Source organism: Acinonyx jubatus, chromosome C1 (assembly GCF_027475565.1).
Source record: "Acinonyx jubatus isolate Ajub_Pintada_27869175 chromosome C1, VMU_Ajub_asm_v1.0, whole genome shotgun sequence".
NCBI classification, from domain to species: domain Eukaryota; kingdom Metazoa; phylum Chordata; class Mammalia; order Carnivora; family Felidae; genus Acinonyx; species Acinonyx jubatus.
In genome coordinates this window covers 26,421,262-26,444,801 of record NC_069381.1, presented here as the reverse complement: position 1 = coordinate 26,444,801, position 23,540 = coordinate 26,421,262, and the positions used below count along the sequence as shown (strand labels likewise).

Genomic DNA, 23,540 nt, shown 5'->3' with positions numbered 1-23,540 from the left:
ATTGTCCAAGTTTTTCCTGGAAGTTGCAAGCCTTTCCAAACACTCCAGAGCTCCAAAAATAGATTCTCCAGTGCAATTGTTGCCTAGGTGAGGAGACAGGTTGTTGGTGCTTCCTACTCCATCATCTTCCTAGAATCCTTCTATGATATTTTATTATATGGTTATCACCTTTTGCATCCTGCTTAAGATTTTCCCACTCCAAAATCATAAAGATATTCTCCTATATTTCCATCCAGAAGATTTAATACTTTACCATTTATATTTAGGTCTGCAATCCATTTTGAATTGCTTTTTTTCATTAAGGAGGGCACTTGGGATGAGCACTGGGTGTTATATGTAAGTGATGAAGCACTGGATTCTACTCCTGAAGCCAAGACTACACTGTATGCTATTTAACTTGAAAATAAACAAACAAAAAACAAAAGAAAAACAGAAAAAAAAGAGTTGCTTTTTTGTAGTCAAGATTTTTAAAAAATATTTTTTGATGTCAAGGTTCATTTTTTTAAGTTTTTTACTTATTTTGAGACAGAGAAAGAGAGAGAGACAGACAGACAGCAGGGGAGGGGCAGAGAGAGAGAGAGAGGGAGAGAGAGAATCCCAAGCAGGCTCAGGACTCAATTTCATGAACCGTGAGATCATAACCTGAGCCAAGATCAAGAGTTGGTCACTTAACCGACTGAGCCACCCCGGCACTCCAAGTCAAGGTTCATTTTTAACCAACTCACGGTTTCTCAAACTTAAAGGGAACAAATCAAATGTTTTTTTGCTTTTCCTGTATGAACTATGCATTGAGGAGAGAATATTTCTCTTCATAGAAGAGATAATTGAGGAGTGATGTTTCTCTTCATAGAAATGATCCAGCTAATAACTGAGGAGGGAATTAAATAATTGGTATATCACCATTTTGCAACCTCTAATGCATAAAAAAGAGGCATCGTATAAAGAGATATTACCAGATACAATCATCCACTGATGGAAATATACAATACTAGCTATAAAAAATTATTGCCCTCAAATTGAACTTGTGTCTGATCAAACCTCTAGGTCTACTTAAGAATTTTATAAAATTTTACAAAAAAATATGGGGGGATAGAGAAATATGATAAACAACTTTGCAAGCAAACCCTCAAACTATAGGAAATTCTCAAGATAAACAATCTTCTTTCTGTAACAAATGAATTTGCTGAAAAAAAAATGGAGAGGGAATCTATAGATTAAAAAAGACTTCAGTGACATTAATCAATTATAATGTATGAGAAGACTCAGGGAAATTTGTATATTTTACTATATATTTAATGATATTAAGGGATTATTGTTAAACTTTTAGATGTGATCATTATAATTATATTTAACAAAAAAATGCCTGTATTTTAGAGATACATACTAAAATGTTTATTAGTAAGATATTATATCTAGGACTTGCTTCAAAATAATACAAAGAGAGGAGGAAGTGGAAGATATAAATTAAATGAGATTGGCCAGGAGTTTATAATAATTGAGTTGGATAATTGAATAGATACAGGGGGAGGAGTATTATATTATTCTTTCTTCTACATTTTTGTTGTGTGTGTGTGTGTGTTTGAAATTTTTCATGATAAGAAGTTTAAAAACTGTCCCCTTGTTGTTTACTTTTCCATATTGATTTTAGAACCAGCTTATCAAATTACATGGTTTTTTATTGAAACTGCACTGAATCTAAGATCAATATGGAAAGAACTGACTTCATTATAAAGTTATACTTTTTAAATTCATGGATGTGAATTATCTTTCCATTGATTAGCTTTTTTAAAATTTCAAGAAATGTTTATACTTTTCTGCATCTTTATTAGGTTATTAAATATCTAGCCCCTCATTGTAATACAGTAAATGATGTACTTTTGCAGATTACATGTTTTAGTTTTGTGCTAATGTAAAAACATGCAAGTGACTTTTGTATATTGATCTTCTATCCAGGCACCTTGCTAAATACAGTTGCATCTAACAATTTGTCTTTCTTTTGTATTTTCTAGGTAAAGAGTTATGTCATCTGAAAATAATGTTAGTTTTATTTTCCCTCTTTAATTGTAACATGCATGTGCCTAAAAAAGTACCTTAAAAGAAAATTTGATAGGGCTACAATAGATAGGAAATAAACAAATCCACCATCATAGTGGGAGATTTCAATACATTTCCTTAAATTGGTGATAACACAAACAGATAAAAATACACTAAATATGTGGAAGACGTGAACAATAAAATTGTACAACAGAGACTTGACAATTAGTACAATTAAAGAGTACAAAATCTTCTCCAGAACTATCTTAGTTATCTATCTTAGTTATCTTAATTGTACTATCCTAGTACAATTAAAGAGTACAAAATCTTCTCCAGAACTATCTTAGTATCTATCTTACACTACTGAGAAAACTCAGTAGTGTAAAACAAAAATAAGCATTTAAAAAATACCTCAATGTCTATGGGTCAGGAATTCAGGAGGAGCTTGGCTGGGTGGTTTTGATTCAATACATCTTTTTAAAAATTTTTTATTTATTTTAGGGGGAGAGAGGCAGAGAGAGAAGGGGACAGAGGGTCCAAAGTGGTCTCTGTGCTGAGAGCAGAATTGGCTCAATTTTCTCATGAGATTCACGGAGATGATTTTAGTGACTGCAGTTATCTGATGGCTTGATTGAAGCAGAAGTATCTACTTTCAGACTGATTTACCCACATAACTAGTAAGTTGGTGCTAATGGTTGGAAAGAAGCCTCAGTTCCTCCTCATTGTAGGTCTTGTCACAGGGCTACTGTAATATCTTCATGACATGGCAGCTGATTTCCCTTAGGGTGAGCAACCTCAGATAGCAAGGTGGAAACTGCAAGGTGTTTTATGACTTAGCCCCAGAAGTCACATGCTATCATTTTTGCAACATCTTATTGCTTGTACATAGCAGGCTTATTATTCAGTGTGGGAGGTGACTACCCAAGATTATTAATGCCTTGAGATGAGAATAATTGAGGGCCACCTTGAAGACTGATAAGCACATGTGTTACATTTACAAACACCGATTATATACTAGTCACAGAGCAAGTTTCAACAAATTTTAAAGAAAAAGTATCATACGGGCAAGGTTCTTTGATCACAAATATACCCTAAATACTGCTATTTAGAAATGAAAAACATGCTTTCAAATAACTCATGTGTCAAAGAAGAGATCATAATGTAAACTTAAAAATACTCAGAACTGAATGATAATAAAACATGTGAGATACAGCGAAAATAGTGCTTCAAGGATAATTTTTAGCCTTACATATTTATATGAAAAAAGAAGAAAAGCTGAAAATTAGGGAACTAAGTTTCCAACTTAAGTGGTAAGTTAAAGAATAAGTAAACCCAAGGAAAGTAGAATAAAGTAGATAATAAAAATAACAGTAGATATCAAGAAATTAGAAAAGATACAATAGAAAAGATCAGCAAAGTTAACAAATTGATTCTTTATAATGATTAAAATATGGACAAAGAGTGTCTGCCAATGAGAACCAAAAAAATAGAGCTGACAAAAATAAATGTTAACCAGAAAAATAGAGCAGACACAAATAAATGTTAACCAAAAAAATAGAGCAGACACAATCACAGAGGAAGCAGAGATTCAGATGATAATAAGAGAATTTTGTCAACAACTTTACAGCAATACATTTGAAAACTTAGACAAAACAGACATAGTATTAGAAAAATATAACTTATTAGAACTGACTCAAAAAGAAATAGAAAACCTGAAATAGTGCTTTAAATATTACTGTTAAAGAAACAGAAGAAATAGTAAAACAAAACAAAACACTTCCCATAAAGAAAACACCAGTTCCAGATAGTTTTACAGATGTGTTTCACCAAATTTAAAAATATCAGATCATTCCAACTTTATAAAAACTTTTTAGAGAAAAGAAAAAAATAATACTTGTCCAACTCATTCTATAAAGCTAGAATAGCTTAGATACCAAATCCTAGATAACAAAAAAATGAAAATATCAGGCTTATTTTATTTATTAATATAGATGAAAAAATCCAAAACAAATATTAGCAGATCAAATCCAATGATATATGTACAATAAATCATAAAGTTCTTTGAGTAAGTTGGGTTTATTTCAGGAAAATAAAATCAAATATCAGGAACATCTCTAAATATAATTGACCACAACAGATTATAGGAGAAAAACCATATGATCATGTCAAAAGATGCAGAAAAAGCCCTTGATAAAATTCAATGTGGATTTAATTAAAACTTTTAGTAAATTAGAACTAAATTTGAACTTCCTTTACTTGATCAAGAGAGGTCTCCAAAAACTCTGCAATAAATATCATCATAAAGAAGAAATGCCAGAGCATTAAATTCATACATAAGACAAACTTACCTGCCATCATCACTTCTAACATTGTACTTTAGGACCTGGCCAGCACAATAAAAAAAGGAAAATAAGTGAAAGGCAACAGGATTATTTTATCTCTAAATATATTAAACAGTTATTTTATATTCTGTGTTTCACAACTCTAAGTTGAGTTATTTGCAGATGTTTCTGCTATTTGTTGTTTTAGCTGGTTCTTGTTCTTTTTTCTTGTTTCTTTTTTTAAGTTAATTTATTTTTGAGAGAGAGTGGCAGAGAGATGGGGGGGGGGCGGGACAGAGGATCTGAAGTGGGCTCCATGCTGACAGCAGAGAGCCTGATGTGGGGTTCAAACTCATGAACCGCAAGATCATGACCTGAGCCCAAGTTGGCTGCTCAACTGACTGAGCTACCTAGGCGCCCCTCTGGTTCTTGTCCTTGATGTCATATTTCCATGTGTGTTTGGTGATATTTGATTGTGTTCATTCATTTTCTTTGGAACCTTATCTGTGGAAATCATTCGAGGCCTGAACTTTATATTGGCTTCTGCCTGGCACCTGGGGCACTACCAGTTTGGAATCATTTAATGCTAAATTCTTGGTTTGAGGTTTTTCAGATGTCCCAGATAGTTGCATATTGTGTGAGGTCTAAGTTGTAGTTGTGGAATCTCAGGAGATGATTCTTTTTTCCTACATTCATTGCTATTGCCAAGGTTTAAAACATAATTTTCTTGAGGCACCTGGGTGGCCCAGTCAGTTAAGCGTCTGACTCTTGATTTCAGCTCAGGTCATGATCTCACAGTTTGTGAGACTGAGCCTCGCATCAGGTTCTGATGCTGTCAGCATGGAGCCTGCTTGGAATTCTCTCTCACTCTGTCCCTCCTCCACTCATTCCCTCTCTCTCTCTCTTTCAAAAATGAATAAATAAACGTTAAAAAAAAACCCAGTTATTTTCTTGCAATTTCCTGGGTGTGGGGATGGGGCAAGTTTTTTCTAGTTTGCCTGTACCTTAGAGTAGAGAGAATGCTTTGAGGTTCTAAGTTTATGCAGGGGAGTGTTTGCTCAGCTTGGGCAGACCCTGTGCTTTATCTTTTTTCCCATATTGCCCTGAGAGATCATGAAAACTGAAGCTCAATTTCACCTGTTAGCAAATACCCGCATGTCAGTTATTTATCGCCACAATGTTATGGCATAACATACCGTTCAAAAATTCAGTGGCTTAAATTAATAAGCATTTATTATTGCTCAAGAGTCCTCAACTTTGTGGGACGGTTCTTCTCATTCAGCTGGCCTCACTTAAGTGTCTGCAGTCAGCGACAGTCAGGTATATACCTCTGTTGCTCTTGGCTGCTCATGTTTGGGGGTCAGCTGGCTATACCTGACCAAGAGATGGTGGCTCTGATGGTCTTGGCTGGAAAAGCCTGGCTCTCTTGCACCTGTCTCTTGTCTCCAGCAGGCTATCCCAGGCTTACACTCACCGTGGAGGCAGGAGTTCAAGAGAAAGAGCAGGAGTATGCAAGCTCTAAAGCTTAGGCTTAGAACTGGCACGTGACTTCTTCCCTATTCTATTGGCCAAAGCAAGTGGCAAGTCACATTCATGGTGTGGGAAAATAGAGTCCATCTCTTGATGCAGGGAGTTTCAAAGTCATATGGCAAAGGACATGGATGCAGGGAGAGGTGAATTGGTGGCATTTTTGCAACCAATGTATCATAACCGCCAAGACTAAAGTTGCCTTCAGTGCTCTGCATACTTCTCTGGTTTTGCCTTCAGTTAGATTTTGGCTGGGGTGATTTTAATTTTCTTGCCAGCTCATTGATGCATTTAAGAAGATTAAAAAAATTTTTTTTTAGCTATCACTTTTTAACACTTATCACGTTTTCAGTGGGAGGATCAACGAAGCACCTAGTCTGCCATACTGCTTGAATGACAGACAGTTTGATGAGTTCTTGTCTCTGCACATGTGTGGTTTTCTACCCTAATACTCTCTCCCAACTTGGAGCCTACTCAAATGCTTCCTTTATGTTTCTTTGCTTTTCTGACTACTCCTCTTCACTGAGGCAGAGTTGGCTGTTGCCTCTAGACTCAAAGTATTCTGTGCTTATCTCTATTAAGGCATGGAATTCCTAACACGGCAATCATACTTTGTGAAGTGCAGGGTCCCTTGTTAAAGATTAAGAATTCCAAGATAGTGACAGCAGAGCATTAAACCAAGAGTGGGGCCTTTTTAAGTGCGGGACTCTGTGTGACTGCACAGCTCACACTCCTAAGAAGCTGGCCCTGATCGTAATTGTTGGATTACATTTCCATCTCCCTTATATGTCACTGGATGGCTATGAAAGAACACGGCCTAAGGTAAGCCTGTCTGATTAATCATAATCAGTAAATCGTTGTTGAGTTAACAAATGAAAGCTGCCCTATATTCTCAGTTCTCAAACATATCAACCCTTTGATGACAGCTTTAAGAGAAAAGTAGAAAACCATATTAAATGTCCCTATCCGTTATAAGATGCATTCCAATGTCAGAATAGTTAACAAAATGTGTATCTGAGAAACCATGGTGGTGCCTTTTGGTGTCTGACATGATGACTATTCTCATACTTCATGGAAAGCAAAATGGTTCTTTCGGTTCTAAAGTGGGTTCCTGAGAACAAGTTTCTACTTTATTTTCTGTCATATCTGCTCGTGGGTGGTCCCTGGCCTGGAAATGGTCTGCAACCTTAGCTCATGATTGAAAATTCTTGATGGAACCGGTCTTGTGGGCAGCAGGGCACGTAACCATTCTGCCAGACCCCGGTCCCCAGACTTCTAAGTTTCCTTGGGGAAGGGCTTTCCAAACTCCTTTCTGTCATTTATGTCATGTGGCATCTTGACATAAGGGGAAAGGGCGTAGCTCCCTTTTGGAGCTTTGAATTCTACTTTCCCTGCTTCAGTTTCCCCCTTTATAGAAGGAAGAGCCAGGAACCCCAAAGGGGTACAGGGAAAAGGGAATTGTTGAGTGGATGTTCAATCATAACTACTCCAAGATCCGTTCCTGGAGAGGAGGACAGTTGGTCTCCCAAGCCTGCAAGCCCTCACTTCACCACCCCAAAGCTTTCAAGACCAGACAAGGTGAAGGAAGGAAGATGGGAAGAGGGCTTTAAGGATTCCTCTCCACCCCAACTTTCAGCGCCTGAGGCAGTGTTCCCTCACACCCACCCTGGGAAGTCAGGATCCAGGACCAGCCCCTCCCCCACATTTCCAGCCCCTCCCCCTGCGGCTTCCCCCAAGCGGCCCCTCCCCCCCCCCCCCCCCCCCCCCCAATTACAGCATCGCTTTGGGCTCCAAGACGGATTCCAGCCAGGAACTGCTGCAGTCAGCTCTCCTCCGCCTCTCCTGGCTCCTGCAGCCTGTGTCCTGGCTCTGCAGCCTCCGGCTGTGCTTCGGACAGTCCCCTTTCCCTTCCCCACCCCGCCCCCGCCATGGCACAAACCCTGGCTCAGGGCCTAGAGGTGGGCGGGCACAGTGGGCAAGGGTGGGAGCCCCAGCAAAGTCGCCAGGTATAGCGGGGTTCTCCCTCCACCCTGGGAATGCCTGAGGCTGTGCGGACTGTGGGTGGGGGACTCCGGTCTGTGGCTTGGAGGCCGGGCACAGCGCCCCACCCTGGCAGGGGCTGGGGCAGAGAAAGGGGGCTCCTCGAACCCAGGCCAGGAGCCGAAGTCGGGTAGCTGACTGGGAAAACCCGAAGGGTCTCCCGAGGCAACGTGTATGGGGGGCTGTGTGTGACATTCAGGGTGTGACTGTGCCTCGGTGGGCGCGATTCCGTGCCTGTGAGGCTGTGCGACTGTCTCCCCGGCCGCCCGCCTCGGGGCTTGGGTCCCTGTGCCTAGGTCGGCTGTGCTTGGTCGTGACACCGTGTGCCTGTTCCTGGGTCGGGCGGACACGGACCCGGTGGTCCCCGGGGAGAGGAGCTCGTTCGCACCCCCGAGCTGGGGGCCTCCCCAGGGCTGTCGCTCCGCCCGGCGGGCGCTCCTCCGAGACCCCGGCGGCCGTCCGCCGGCTGCGACCTCGGCCCTCCTGGGTCCGGTGCGGGGGCGGGGAGCTCGGTCCCCCTCCCTCTCCCGGGCTCGACAGCCCTGCGTGGGGGCGGGGGCGGGGGCGGAGCGCGCGGGCGGGATCCCCCCCGCCTCCCCTTCCTGGTCCCCGGGAAATCCAGCCTCCGTGGCTTGGCCGCCTCCCGCTCCCGCGCCCGCTGCCGCTCGGCGCTCGCTCGGGGCTCCGCAGCCGGCGCGGCCCCTCCGCTGGGGGCTCCGCAGTGCCGGGCCCCGTCCCTGCCCGCCCGTCCGCCCGCCCGCCGCCGCAGCGCCCCCGGCCCGGGCCGCCGGCACCATGTAACCCGGCCGGAGCCCGAGCCGGGCCAGGTAAGCCGCGGGGAGGGGTGGGGACGGGGCCGCGCTCGCGGCGCCCTCTGCAGCGCCCCCCAGCCTCGGCCTGGCTGCGGCCCCGGCGCCGCCCACGCCCCGGGCTCCCGCGGCCTCGGCTCCCGGCCCCGGGAGCGGTGGGGGGAGGGCTGGGCCTCCTCCGCCGCCCCCGCCCCCGCCCCGGCCTGGCGGCCGCGGGCCTGACCCCGGACACGGGCAGGGGGACCACGCGGAGCGAGGACCGGCCCTCCGGGGTTGAGCCTCGGGGGCCGGCCAGCCCCGGCCCAGTGCTGGCCGGGTCTGGAGGCTCGGGCCGGGGAGGGAGTAGCCAGCCGGGTTGTGGGGGGAAGTGGTGGTGTTGGGGAGATCCGGAGAGAAGTTTCCTTTGCAGGTGTGTGAGTGTGAGTGCGTGTCACTGTGTCTGTGATGAGTGTGAGTGTGTCACCGTGTGGGTCTGTGGGTGATTCTCTATGGCAGTGAGTGTATGCAGTGAGTGTGTGCGTGTGTCATTGTGGGTGAGTGTGTGTCAGTGGGTGTATGCAGTGAGTGTGGAGTGTGTTACAGTGTATGTGTCTGTAGACATGTGTGTGAATGAGTGTGTGTGCTGTCACCGTGTGTGCCTGTGTATGTCTCTGTGCGTGTGTATGTGAATAGGATGTGTGTGTGCCAGTGTGACTGTGTCTCTGTGAGTGGGTCCAGGTGTCTGTGGCCTGTGTGTGTGTGTTGGCTGTGTGAGAATGTATCTGAGCAGGGTTCACTCTGAATCACTGCCACCTGGGCCTTGTCCCTCCTCTCCCCAGGGGATTCCTGGTGGTGTGGAGGCATGGGACAGGGAGATCAGACTTTTCTGAGGTCAGATCATCCCTCCTCCCCTGTGACTCCTCACCTCTGACTCAGGCAAGAGCTGCATTGTACTCCCCACCTTGATCCTCACCTTCACCTACCTCAGGGGGTATCCTCTAGGATGCTACTGGTTGTGTCCTTCCTGCCTGCTGGGGCCCCTGGTGGTAGTATGACCAGGGGTGAGCTGGAGTGTCTGTGTGCTTCATCTTGGAGCCTGGGAACTTGTGTCAGCCCAGTAATGTTTCACCAAGGGCCCTTTAGTGCCAGGAGCTGAGGAGGCCAGGTGGAAGTTTCTGTCCTGTTGTTAGTCATCAGAGCAGGTGGCTGTCTCCCAGACTTCCAAGTCCTAAATTTCCAAGTTCTGGGTCATTTGTTCAGTTCCTTGGCTCCAGGTGGGTCTGTGCTAAAGCTCTTTGAAGTAATAATAGTAGGAAAACAATGCCCTTCTATCAGCCCAGGGCTTTTGAAAAATACTCCCCTCTCAACTCTTTCTTCTTATCCCCAAACAGCCTTGGGAAGCAGGCAGGCCAGGTTAAGCCATATGAAATTGTCAGTATTCAGTTGTTTTTGCTTTTTACCTACGAAAACAGCAACTTCATGTAATTCAACTAAATACAATGCCAATTTACAGATGAGGATGTTGAGGTTTGAGAGGTGAATTGCATTTCTCATGATTTCACCCTGCTAATCAGTGGAACAGAAAGACTCCAACCTAGGTCTTTGGGTGATTTCAAAGAGCTGGGCTGGGCCAAGGTTAAAGAATAGTACTCCCTGGTGTGTTCTCTCTGACCCTGGGGGCACTGATCTTCACCTCACCCCAGCATTCCCTGACTGCTGGGGCTACTTCTGCACCCAGCTGCCAAGGCCTAAAAGGGAGAGAGGGGGAGAAAGAGAGGAGGGAGGGAAGGGAGAGGCTTCGTGAGTTGGCAGTGAATCAGGGTCTAAAAAGGGAGCCGGGAGGGCTAGGGTGGCAGGTGTTTCTAAAAGGAACATGAACATAGGATGAACAGCCTCAGATACAAGCCCTGCATCCCTCACTCCCACTGTCCCACTGATCTAGCAGATAGTGCCCACTGGCATTTTATGCCAGGGTGCTCATGTCCAAGGAGTGAATTTGTATGTAGCTATTGAATGATGGCCAGAGAAAGGACCTTAGAATTAACTTCGTCTAACCTCTTAATTATAAAGTGAGGACACTGAAGCCCAGAGAAGGGAGGGGACTTGCCCAAGGTCACACAGCAAACCTGTGTGTTCCTGGCTAGTCTTAGCCCAGGAACTTTCCAACCCCCCTTGTTGCTTTCCCTTCCTGGAATTCTCCCCCTCCCACCTCCATCCGTGCCCATCAGAGCTCAGCAGAGGGGATTTGAGGAGAAGAATAATCAAAGACTAACTAAGCCTAAGGCTGTAGATCTTTCAACCTGGGGCCCTTTTCAAAAAGAGAGATAGATGTTATTGGGGATGGGGATTTGTAACCATACCCACCACTGAGTAGGCCATGGGTTTGTCTTGATACCTGCTGGTGAGGGGCTGGAGTTGCTGAAGGCCAGACTCCCAGACTTTTCTTCTGTGGCAGCTTGGCTGCTGCCTGGCACCTCACATCATCTCTCTCCAGCTGATGTTAGGGCTTGAGCTGGCTGAGCTCCATTTTCCTTCATCCCACCCAATTTCTGATGCATTTTGCCTCTAGCTGGCCTGACAATTCCTTATTTCCATGGATTCCTGTTGGGTAGAGAAACTTCTGGGGCTTTTCTGGTTTGGGAAGGGTCTATAGTTACCCTTAAACCCTTTCTAATTAAACTTTCTGGAAGTCTAGGGGAAATGATAGGATAATTATCCCCATTTCACAGATGGGAAGACTGAAATTCAGACAGGGGCCTTCTATTTGGCTGTTTTTTGTTTGTTTGTTTGTTTTGTTTTTTCTCTTAGTCTACTAAGATCAGTAGAAGAGGTTCTTGGAATGAGGCGATGAAGGGAACAAATAACAAAAGAACCTTTTGTCTAGAGCGGCTTCTACAGATCCCTTCTAGTGTCTTATCATCCCCATGGTCAGGAAACCTTTCCAGAGTCTGATATTATTCCCACTTGGTGGATTCAACGTGTTGTCTCAGTGGGAGTTGGAAGAACAGCTGTGTACCCTCCACTATACAAGCATTATGTCTTGATTCCTTCTTTACCCGCCCCCCAGTCTGAAGACTGCTGGCTCAGCGGGCCTCCTGCTGTCTGGGGAGTCTGGGTTTGAGCTGGGGTGAGGCAGTGGCACCATCGTTATGGTAACGAGCTGCCAGCTCATTGTTGCTAATAACTTGTCGAGTCCCTGGGCTCAAATGCAGCATGCCTTCCCACCAGCTCTTCTTCCCATGTCACAGAAAGAAAAAGTGAGGCTATGAGGGAGGGGGCCAGTAAATAAGGGCTTCTAGAGAAGTGGATGGCCTTGTCCTTGGATTGTAGCTAGAGAGCTGGGGGTAGGTCACTGGGGGGCTGATTTACACGTTTGATTACATAAGTTTGTGTATGATTGCCTGAGCTATTACATGTGAATACACTCAGAGCATTCTTGTATAGACCTGTACATGCTAGCTGACATGTTCATATGCTTCTACACAGCAACCCACATGTAAACATGCTTTCAAGTATCAGAACATGCTTGCACATGAATACTGCCTCTACCATCTGCACATAAGTCACCCAAGAAATCTGGGTTTGTGGGGGTGTCCAGGTATGTGGGTGGGGATCTGATCTTTTTCTGATGCAGCTTCAAAGTGTCTTGTTAACAAAGGGACAGAATGGTACCAGGGTTCCTCCTTCCTTCCAGTCAAGAGCTGAGAATGGGAGTGGGCTGGGAATGATGTGGGGGGCTCAAACTCCCAGCTCCTGAAGGCCCCTGCCTCTGTGTCCTTTGAGCTCAGGTATCTCCTGCTCCCCTCACTCTCTGTTCTTTCTCATCCTCTCCTCTTCCTATGTGTAAATATTAAAGAGCTGAGCCTGCAGGGCTGATGTAGACATGGGGAGAGAATGAAATTAAAAAGGATTCCCTTGCCCCCATCTCGACACCCCCACCCCGCAGTCCCCCGCTACTGCCTCCTCCCCTTTCCCTTCTCCCCTCCCCTCAATCAGTGCTTCCACATGTCTCTCCTCCCCCCAGTCCAGATGGGAGCTGGCTCCTTCAGAAAGGGGGCTCAGATCAGGGTGTGGGGAGCTACCTCTCTCTGCCTCCCCCCACCACATCTGCCTACAGGGCTGGGAGCCCCCACGTGAGTATTTCTCTTATCTTTAGGGTGGTGGTTAAGAAGGAAAAGTGGTTTTTAGAACCAGCTGTGAGTGGCGTTGAGAGGCTCAGGGCTGAAAGGAGGTGGGTGGGGTCCTCTCTCTAGGCTCCTTCAGGGAAGCCTCGTGTCTGGGTTTCTTTTCTCTCTTTGGACATAGAAGGAAGGGAGCAATACCAGGTGCTCCCGGTGGACGGGAGCGAGTGTGGGATGGGCAGGGGAGAGGGGCTTCTGTTTTAAAGAGCACCCTTGTGTGGTGGGGTGAAGCATCCTGGGTTTCTGGGGACTGGCCCCTCAGAGTCGCTGGGAGCTGTCCCGAGTGCTGAACGGGACTCGGCGGGAATCTGCTTCTTCGGAACTGTCTTGGGTCTTGAATGGGGCTGCGTTGGGACCCGATGATGGAATGGTGACTAGGCAGTGCTGAGGGTTCACTAGAAAAATTCTCCCAGATGACCCACTTTCCAAGGAAGGAGTCCCTGGATGGAAAGATAGATTCTGGGGTCCTCCCTCTGTCTTTGGCCTCACAATTATTAGTGGTATTTGAGAAAGGGATTCCTCTTTTCCTGTTTCAGTTCCCCCTCCCCTTTCCAAAACCACCTTTCTGTTAGTGTGGAGGTAGGAATGGAGGATGATATTGTGGCTGTGAGCTCTCTTCTGGACAGTTTTTAGTGCAAGAAGCTCAGGGGCATGGGCACCAGCTTTTCTCTTACTGGGTCTCAGAAGTTCAGACTCAAGACAGTTCTGGATTAGGAGAGCTTAGGTTTACTAGTTAGGCCTGGGGTAGATAGAGCTCAGGAGTTCAGGACAGTTTGATTGACTATGTGGTACTCCTTTGCCCGGCATACTTTGGAATTGAGGCAGGGGACAGTGAAATATTCTGCAAGCCTGTCTCATGCTCTGCCTACCCCAAATACAGCTCAGAGCAGCATTTGGGAGAGACTTTTGTTGGGGAGGAAGATTTCCAAGCAAAGGATTCAAGAGTGGGTGGGGTTGTTCAGAGCCACAGAGCAGAGAAGGAGGAAGCCACTGGAGACAGGGCAATGAGAAGAGGAAGATCTGGGGGAGAAACCCCTCCCCCTGAAATTAGGGGATAGGGTCTGGGTTTCAATCCTCAGCTTCCTTGGAAATCTTTTCCCCACTAACCTAGAGTTATCTCAATTTTCTGGGTTCTTGGACTTCATCTTTGTAACTCAGAAGGGAGTAGAGCAAGGCCTTATTTCTCCAGGTCCTTTCCCTTGTTATCCCAGGGGGATGAGAGCCAAATGTCAGGACATGCAGATGAGACTGTGGGGGAACAACAGGCAGGAGGGGTTGATGGCAGCTTCACTTCCCATCCCCAAGAGCACAATCAAATATTCAAATGGGATCCTTCTTGAGGGGAGAGCAGAGAGGGTTCCAGATGATGCTGGGCAAAAACTGGGTGTGGCAGGGAGTTCAAGAAAAGGGGGAAGTATGTAGGGACCCCAAGCTGAGTCAGTTCATTCTTTCCCAGATGTGACTTCTAGTTAATAAGGAGCCCATCACCCATCATGGTTTTGATGTAACTCATCAAGATGATTCTGCTCTTCTCTAGCTGCTTGGGAGGAGCTGAGTTTTCCTATGCTGTGGGTGCTGGGAGGTGGTGGGTGTGGGTGTGGGTGCCTGTTTGGGGAGGGGAGGTGTTTGTGCTCCACTCAGCTCCCTTGGTTACATAACAGCTTTGATAAGACTTTACTTTGGATCTGCTGCTACTGCCTGAAGCAGTCACCCCTCCACCCCCACACGGAATACTGGATGTCCACCTCCCTCTCCCTGGCCCCTTGGAGAGTCCTGCTATTCATGATCCAATGTTCCGGCAGCCACTTTCCTGCCGGGAGGTGTCTTCAGCTTCCCTCCCTGCTCCCTACCCAGCTCCTGTTTTTTAAATACTTGCTTTTTTTGTTATCTTGAGCCAAGGTCATCATCTTTACATTTTGGAGCCTTGAGATCCTCTCTTTGGCAGGGTCCTTGGGCTGGGGTGGAAGAGGTCCACTGAACATCATGAAGTTGCCCTCTAGGAAAGGAGAGGCATCTCAGGAGGTTTTAGGGCCCAGAGATAATCTGACTGTTCCTTCTTCTGCTCCAGTAACTGTTTTGGAGTCTGGGAACAGTGGACCATATCCAGAGGTACTGGGAGGAAAAACTCTGATCTTGATATTTTCTCTTTATTTTCTCTTTTTAAATTTAAGAGTTACATATGTATATGGGGGTGGGGGTGGGAGCTGCCTCTTCGGTGGGTAAAAGTACACCTACTCCAAGGTGCACCTGCTTCATTGTTACTGATCCTCCAGGTTGCCTGAGGAAATATTGGTTACTACAGGCATCGGACAAAGGGATAACAGAGCCCATTTTTAGAATGACTTTTTTTCTGAGAGTGGGTGGGAATGGGGTGTGTCCAGGAGTGGGACATATCCTATTGATAGTAGGAACAACTTTCCAAATGGAGAAGTGGGAGACTGGCAAGAAAGAGAGGGAGTGCAAACCTGTGATGTCCTTTGGAGAGAATATGGACTCCTGGCTTTCTTCACAGGATAGAAGTCAGGGGATGGACTGTATATCTCTGCTCTTCCAGTGCACATGTATGTGTTTTTATGCCTGTGAGTGGGTATGTGACTGTGGATATGTACACATATGCATGAGTATGGTGTATGAATGTGTTCAAACACATTAACGGACTTGTGTATAAGTGTTGAGACATGTATACATAAGTATATGTATGTATGACTTTATGTGCGCATCCACGTATATATGTGACTTTGAAGACAATTAATTAAACCTATGTGTGAGTGTGTGTGTGTATTGGGGTGCTCGCTCAACGGTGCATATGTGTTTAAGTTTGCATGTGAGCATGGATGTGGGGACATATGTGCACACATGAATTAATAGCGTATGAATATATGCACTTAAGTTGGGTCATGTGAATAAATGTGACCGAGAGAAAGAATGAAAGAGAGAGAGAGATTCTGGCTGAACACTGGGGCTGTCCAAAAGTTGTTTTCCCACAGGCTTGAATTTGATCCACTCTGATGCCTGTGGCTCTTCTCCAGAAAGCAGCCTCTTTGAGATGTCTCAAATTTTCATGTTCCTCACTACCATCCATAGGATGTGGGTTTTCAGAGGAGAAGCCTATACAGGCCTTGAGGATAGCTAAGTAAGGGAGTCGAACCCAAGCTGATCAGATGCTATGGCGCTTAGGAGTGTATGTGGGGAAAGAATATGGGAGATTAAACATTAACATGATCACAGACATTTCAAGAATCAAGCACAACAAAGTAGCCTTGGTGGGTGAGAGGGGCAGGGATATTAGAGAGGCCTGAGTATGTGTATGAGTCTCACACGTGCAGGGCATGTGGCAATATGTGTGTATGTGTGTCTGTGTATATTACTTGTCTATGCTTCAGTATGCCTACCTTGACCTAAATGCACATTCTAACATGTACACACATGAATAAATCTACAGGAATGTATTTGTCACCATGTACTTACATGCTAACAAACATACATATAAACAGAGTATGCAAAGATATGTGGGCATATGCTAACACTGGCCTAATTGCACCTGGTGAGTGCATACATGTGCACCTCACTCACCCACTCACATGTTAACAACAGCCTGCAGATCGTCCCTTTTACACCACACGTGCCTCATCCAATGCATCCCTTCATTCAGCCAATGTTTATTTTATGCCTACGATCTGCTACAGTCTGTACTGGACACTGGGGATAGTCCTTGACCTCAGGTAACTTACAATCTAGGGAAGGTAAAAGACCTGGAACCAAGTAAGGAGAGTATTAAGGAAGGTGGTGCAACATAAGTGTTCGTTGGAGGTGGTGGAGACCTATAGAGAGGTTGGTCAGTTCTGGGGTGGGGAGGAGAAGGGTTTGGCAAAGGATCCATAGGAGAGGAGGCCCTTGAGCCACAGCCTGAAGTTAGAACAGGTATTCCCCAGGTGGACAACTGTAGGAAAAGGTGTTTCAGTGACAGGAAATGTCCTAGCTGGTCTCCCTATTTCCCCCGTTGCCAGCCCCCTCCCCCACAGATTCTCCCCTGGAAAACCAGCCTGAGTAAGATGAGGTCCTGCCTTTCCAATGGCTTTTCATTTCAGAATGGAATCCAAAGTGCTTAGTGGGGCTTGAGTGACATAAATGCTGACCTCCCAGTCATCAGTGACCTCCCTGATCTCAGGTGTCATCCCTACAAGGGCTGCCTTTTGGTTCCACAAGAACCAAAGATGGTGAACACAGTCCCACCTTGAGGCCATTGTACTAACTTTTCCCTCAGCTTGAAACGTTCTTCCCCCAGATACCCATGTGATTTGCTCTCTTACTTTATTCAAGTCTTTGCTCAAAAGTCACATTTTTGGAGAGGCCTCCCCCACAGTCAATCTTGACTATCCCCTTGTCTTTCTGTCTCCTCACCCCACTCCATTATTAAATATCTTTGTTTATCATCTTTTTCGGAGTCAGGGAGCCAAGCCCGAGGCTGATCAGACGCTGTGGTGCTCAGAGGTGTATGTAGGGGATATATACCCTATACATTCTAATATACATGCTATAATACATGCTGTACTAGAATATAAACTTCTTCAGAATGGGAGCTTTGTCTGTTTTGTTCACTGCTGTATTTACTGTGTCCAGAGGAGTGCCTGGCTCGGAGTAGGCATTCAATACATATTTGTTGAATAAACACATTTTAGACAGATCACACTGGCAGCCAGTGAGGAGAATGGATGGGGGTTGGGCCAAGATGTGAGGTAGGGAGACCAGTTAGGAGCCTGCTGAAGTAGCTTTGGTGAGAACTTAGGATGAGGGCCGCTTTGATGTAGAACAGTGGAAGTAGAGGTGGATAAAAGGAGATGCAATGTGTAAACACATGCATGCATGCACTCCTGTGCACACACATGCACACGTATGTATTTTGGCCAGTCAGATCTATTGTCTCAGCTGGAGACGGCTAAGGAAGAAAGTAAAAATGTCTTTATGTGTGTATGTGGTTTGCATGTCATGAACACCCCATGGCAAGCCGGACACCTTCCAGATAACCCTGGCTGACATTCTCCCTTCCTTTTGGGTCTTGTCACCACCACCCCACCTAGGCCTACCCCTGCCAGCCAGATTACAGAGGGCTGCTGTGTAGGGGTCCCTCTGGTTCCATTTGGTCAGTGATACAGGGCTCCTGCCTTAGGGAACAGGGTAGGGAACAACATTCTGGACAGGGAGAAGGGTCTTAGGAGGTCAGAGCCACAGAGATTTAGGACAGAGGCCCTCGGGTCTGGACCCAGACCCGGAAAGGACTCAGGGCTCTGGGCCAGCCTTCCTGAAGTCAGATATGGTGGAGGCAGGGCAGCCTCCTCAGCATTTTCCCTCCCCTCTTCCTCTCCCTGCTCCACTCTGGGTCCTCTCTCCTGGTGGGGTGGGTGCCTTGGCCGAGTATGGGCTCAGGAGTGAGTGGTTCCCCCAGGCTGTGATGTGAATTCAGGTATGTGGGGACATCCAGGGAAAAGGGACCCGTTTTCCAGAGGATGGGGGGGGGGGGTTGGTGGGGGTGGTAGGGGAGGAATCTCTCGGAGAGTCTCAACTTTGGCTGTTTTCCTCTCTCCCAAGAGACACGGGGAATCGCGCCGGTGTAGCAGAGTGCGGGACTGAGGTTAGACCTCAGGCGGGGCTGGTTGGCGGCCGGCGGGAAGGGACTGAGACTCGAGGCGTGGGGCAAGCCGGGACGAGGGCCGGCGAGAAAGGGGAGAGGTGGGAGTGGTGGGCCAGCCCCGCCCCGTGCCGCTCCCCGAACTGCGGTAGGGCCGGTTAAGGCCTACAGCCCTCTTTGAGCTGCTCCCCCAGACTTCCAGGCTCGCGCTCGGGTTGCCTCATCCCCCCGAGGCCAGTGCTAGAGCCCCCTGCAGGCTCTAGGTGTCTGGGGGCCTTCTGCCAATCTCCTCTCCATCTGGACTAGGGGCGGGGGCGCTGTCGCCGCTCCCCTCCCACCTGGGCTCCGAGCTTGGGGGTTGGGCCGAAGCTGCCGCCAGAGCCGCCCACCTGCCCGCGGTGTCATGGCAACGACTCTGCCCACGTGGACGAAGAGGAAAGGGAGAAGAGAGGAGGTATCACGACAGACGTGAGGATGGGAGGAGGCTCCTCAGGGTCCTATGTGCTGGAGCCCCCACCCTGCCCGTGGTTTGGCCCTAGCTGCTTTCACCCCAGGGCCCCCAGGGCAGGGTGGGGCTTGAGCTCCAGTCCTGGCCTCTGAGTGCCCGTGCCCTTGGGTGTCCTGAGTAATGCTGATGACCTTGGCCTCCTGTGCTGGGGGTCTCCCTGGCAGCGTCCTGGGGGAGATGGGGCTGGGCCGTGGCATGTGCAGATCTCTCCTCACCCCACCCGACAAGTCGGGGATGGTGCCTGGGGCTGAGGGGATGAGAGCCCGACCTACTTCTCCATTTTCTCACTATTTTTCAAAAGGAAAATGACCCACTTTTCAGCCAATGGGACTGGGGCCTGCTCCCAGGCTGATTCCGTGAGCCCCCCTGCCCAGGCCTCTGCCCCATTCTCAGCCTCTTAGCCACGTGCTGGACCCACTTCCTGAGGGAAGCAGGTGCACCTGTGTGGAGGGGTCCTTCCCTGCCATCTGCATCAGGCCGTGGAGGCACCTGCTCTGGATGAGGCAGGGGTGTGCTAGGCCCCTACCGATGGTAGGATCAGCCCCACTTTGGGCGGACCCCATTGGCAGCCACAGTCCTGGGCAGTTTGAGTGTCTGTCTGCTATCCCCATGCACTCCCAGGATGCATCTGTGGAGGGGAAGGGAGGGGTCGGGGGGGGGGGCACAATCCTCTCACTCTGTATCAATGGATGGTGGTAGGCTTTCTTCTCAAGCATGGAAAGGGAGAGCCTGTGGCCCTTGAGAACCATGTCTGTCTGTCTGTCTGCTGGCCTGCTAGAGCTCCTCCCCGAGAGCACTCCTGGAGGGTTCTGTCCATCTCTTTCTTCCCAAGCCCCTCCCCCTCTCTAGGATATTGGTCTGGGCCTCAGAGCCCCCTCCCTCCCTCAGCTATATTGGCCTGGGCTGGCTTGGGGGGGTGATTAGGGATTTAATTATTTAGTTTCTCCAGCTCAATAGATTAATTCCATCCATCACAGGCAGGCTGAGCCTTCTCCCCCTTTCAGGACTGCCTGGCCAACCCCAGAGGGAGGGAGCATCATTGCTCACCTGGGCCTAGTACTGGATCTGGGAACAATGGATAAAGTTCTTGTTGGGGAGGATTTGGTGTACAACATTGAGCAGATGTGGGTGCCTGAGTGATGTGGAATGAACATGTATATTTGTTGTTTGGGGATAAACATGTGAATGAACATGTATGTGAGGTTTGCATCTGTGCAGCTTCTCTGTGTAGAAGCATCAATGTCCATTGGATAAAAATGCAGATGTGTGAACCCTTGTGGGAACAAGTTTGTGTGTATTTGTGCACATTATGTAGATGATGCCTATATATATGACAAATGCCACGTGAATTGTGTTGGATGATATGCATGGCTGTGTAATCTGACTCTGGATGAGCACATATGTTAAACTGTGAATAAGCAGCCTTGGCAACATGTGCCCATGTGCGAGGGAGGGATAGCAGGGATGGAGGTTTTCTGAGGCTGAGTGATGAGTCAGGACACACTGGGAGTCCACTTGGGGGCCTCATCAAATCCATTTGGTCAGAGAGACATGCTACTTTTGACCTGCTTGGGCTTGGTCTCCCAGTGGTTGAGAGTGTTGGGCCTGGACTCAGACCAGATATCAGTTCCTCTTCCTCCACCCCTGTGACCTTGGGCAATTTTCTTTGTATTTTTCAATGAGCCTCAGTCCCTTATCTGTAAAATGGGAGTAAAAATGGTACCCACCGCAAAGGAGAGTTTGCGAGGATTGCATAAAGATATGCATCAAAAGCACTTGACACAATGCCTGCTCCGTTGTAGGCATTCACAGAGCTGCACCTTGGATTTCAGAGTTGAAAGGCAGCAGAGGTTGTCTGTCTGAAAGGTGTTCAGTGCTTGAATCCATTCTATAGCATCCCTCCAAAGTGGCCCTCCAACTTCTGCTAACATGCTTCCCTAGACAGAACATGCCCCGTTCTTCAGGAAACGCACATCACCCTGGTCCAGCTCTGCCTGCTGGGGAGTTCTGATCCAGCTGCAGGCAGTCATTTCCCTGCTGCCACCTTCTGTCTCTCCTCTACGCCCTGTGCCCCAGCTGAGGGGTACTACTTCTTGATGGCTCAATCACTTACCGAGCGTCTATTGTATGCCAGGTCTTGTCCATACAGAAACAGATCGGATGAATCCTGGTTTTCAAGGAGCTCACAGGCTACAAACATTTACCCTATTGGGTTGAAGTATGGGGCCTAAGAGGAGATAGCAACTGCTGTGTCCTGGGATTGATGGGGAGGGCACTCGTAAGTAAGTAAGGTTTCTTGGAAGAATGGATACTGTGCTTCAGAGGGCAGAGCTGGGAGGGCAGGCCTTCTATATGGAGGGATCTCACAGTCTGTACTGTCTCCTCTCCCCATGCTGTCTCCCACTGTGGTTGTGGCTCCTGCTAAGCCTAGAAATCCAGAGAGGAGAGCAGAGGCTAAGGTACCCTGGAGGCTGGGACAGGATCAGGCAGTGGTAAGGGGTGGGAGGTGTTACCACGTGAACTCTGGCAGCCAGCCAACCAACCAGCCTTCATGGGGGCCCTGTGTGTGACTCCCCTGTAGGAGAAACCCAGAGGAGGAGACAGGTCTTGATGCAGGCAGCCCCCGTCCAAGCTGACACAGAGAGCTTACAAGACAGTATGCTAACTCAGGAGGCAGACCTAAATTCTGGACTCCATGAAGAGACCAGACATCTGGGCCAGATGGTAAGAAAGGCCATGGGCCTGGCCTGCCTGAGAAGCTGCTGCCCAGTGGACCCTTGCCATGGGCTTGGGATCCTACCACCCTACCACTGTTCTCTAGTGGCTCTGGCAGGGTGAAGTCTGACAGCATCATGGAGGCCAGAGCATCAGCAGCCCAAATTTTATCAAACACCTGCAAATGGCAGAAGGTGCTGGGGTGCTAAAGTCAAAAGAAGCCACCATATGGAGACATAAGTGTCAGCTGCCTTGGTTAGATCAGCTTGTTTACTCATTGCCACAACCTTAGGAGGTAGGTATTATCCCTATTTTACAGATGAGCAAATTGGGACTCAGACAGATAAGCAAGTTTTTCAGCATCATGCAGGTAGGCTGCAATATAATGGTTTGAGGCAGATGATTGTCTTTCCAATACCCAGCAACAAGGTCACTGGGCTTTCCCTTTCAGATCCCTGGCGTTGGAAGAGAGACCACCAGCCCTGGCTTCAGGGTTTGGTGGGTCTGCAAATCAAGGGCCTCTAGTCTCAAATGCCACTATCTTTGGCTGCCGGGGCTGCTCTGCTATCTTCAGCATGCTCAAGGTGTAGGAAGTCTTCCAAAGGAGCTCAGGCAAACAGAAAGTCCTGGGTGAAACATGAAACAAATGAGTTTCCAGAGCACCCATTTCTGATCCAAACCTGAGTCAGGTATGGCTACAGCCTTTGCCCAAGGCCATTTGAGAATGGTCTTAGAGACCCTGCTTCCAGACCTCACACACTTTAGTGGTTTCTCCCTCATTATCAATAGGATTGATGGACAGTTTGCCTGTATTATCTTAATCCTTGTGACAATGCAATGAGAAAGGAACTATTTTTGCCCCCATTTGGAAGTTGAGGTGAAGAGAGCTCAAGAGAGATGAAGGGCCTTCCTTAAGCCCACATGTCTAGTAAGTGGTGGACCTGGGACATGAACCCAAATAGTTTAACTCAAGTCCCACAGTCTCTCTGACTAGCTGCCTCTGACCAGGGTCCTCTAGGAGTCTGGTCCTAAAGAGTCCTGCCTTACAGCAGTGGGCAGGCATGACTTCCCCCAAAGGAGGCTTCTGGAGATCTTCAGGAGGGGGAACATGGACATGACAAGGCAGAAGAGACTGAGAATTGGTTCACTTGGCAGGGAGGGAGGAGCAGGCCAAAAGCAGTCGGCCATGGCTGCAATTAGGAAGGAGGAGGGGGTGGTGGAGACCAGGCTGAATTGTGTCCCACAGGGCCTTTGGCAGCCCTGGAGAAGGAGGAAAACTGAACTTTGCTCTGGTGTCTCTTGGCTATATGGCCCCAGCTGGGAGAGGAGCTGGAACCCAGAGAGTCTGAATAAAGAGACCTACTTGGTGTGGGTGGTGGACCCTGAGCCCTGAGATTCCCTCCTCAGAGTCTCATTCTTTTCTGCAGTGTGGGGAGAGTCATTTTCCCCACTCTTTCTTCCTCTTTCTCCCAAATGCCTTCCTTAAACTGTGCAAAGGGGCACATCTGGAGAGACCCAGATGCAGCTAGAAAAAAACCCATCTGTATCTGCCCAGTTGAGAGGGGCTAGATAGGTATGGTGAGCAGGGCTGGGTTTGGAGGCTGGACTTCTAATACTAAATCCTTCAGGGGCTCTCTAAATCTTTTAGATGGAAAGGAGTGGAGGTCCTTTCTCTGGGCTATTGGGCACAGGAGTAGAGTGGATGAGGGTAGCAAGTGAAGACTTTCATTCATACAGATACACAGATATATATGTCTATATTTGTATATCTATATATTTAGTTTATTTTTTGAGAGAGTT

At 47.7% G+C, this 23,540-nt stretch overlaps 1 protein-coding gene across 3 annotated transcripts in view; it reads left to right on the top strand.

Moving 5' to 3' along the window:
- Positions 1-7,722: 7,722 nt before the first annotated feature.
- DLGAP3 (DLG associated protein 3) overlaps positions 7,723-23,540 on the top strand; it is a 68,163-nt gene continuing 52,345 nt past the window's right edge. The window contains exon 1 of one of the 3 annotated variants that reach the window (XM_053211136.1): positions 7,723-7,888. The gene's annotated coding sequence lies outside the window, so the exon portion shown is untranslated. Of the gene's footprint in view, positions 7,889-7,912; positions 8,750-11,833; positions 12,844-23,540 lie in introns of those variants that run through there. The other 2 variants (XM_027059728.2, XM_027059729.2) reach the window with 2 other exon arrangements.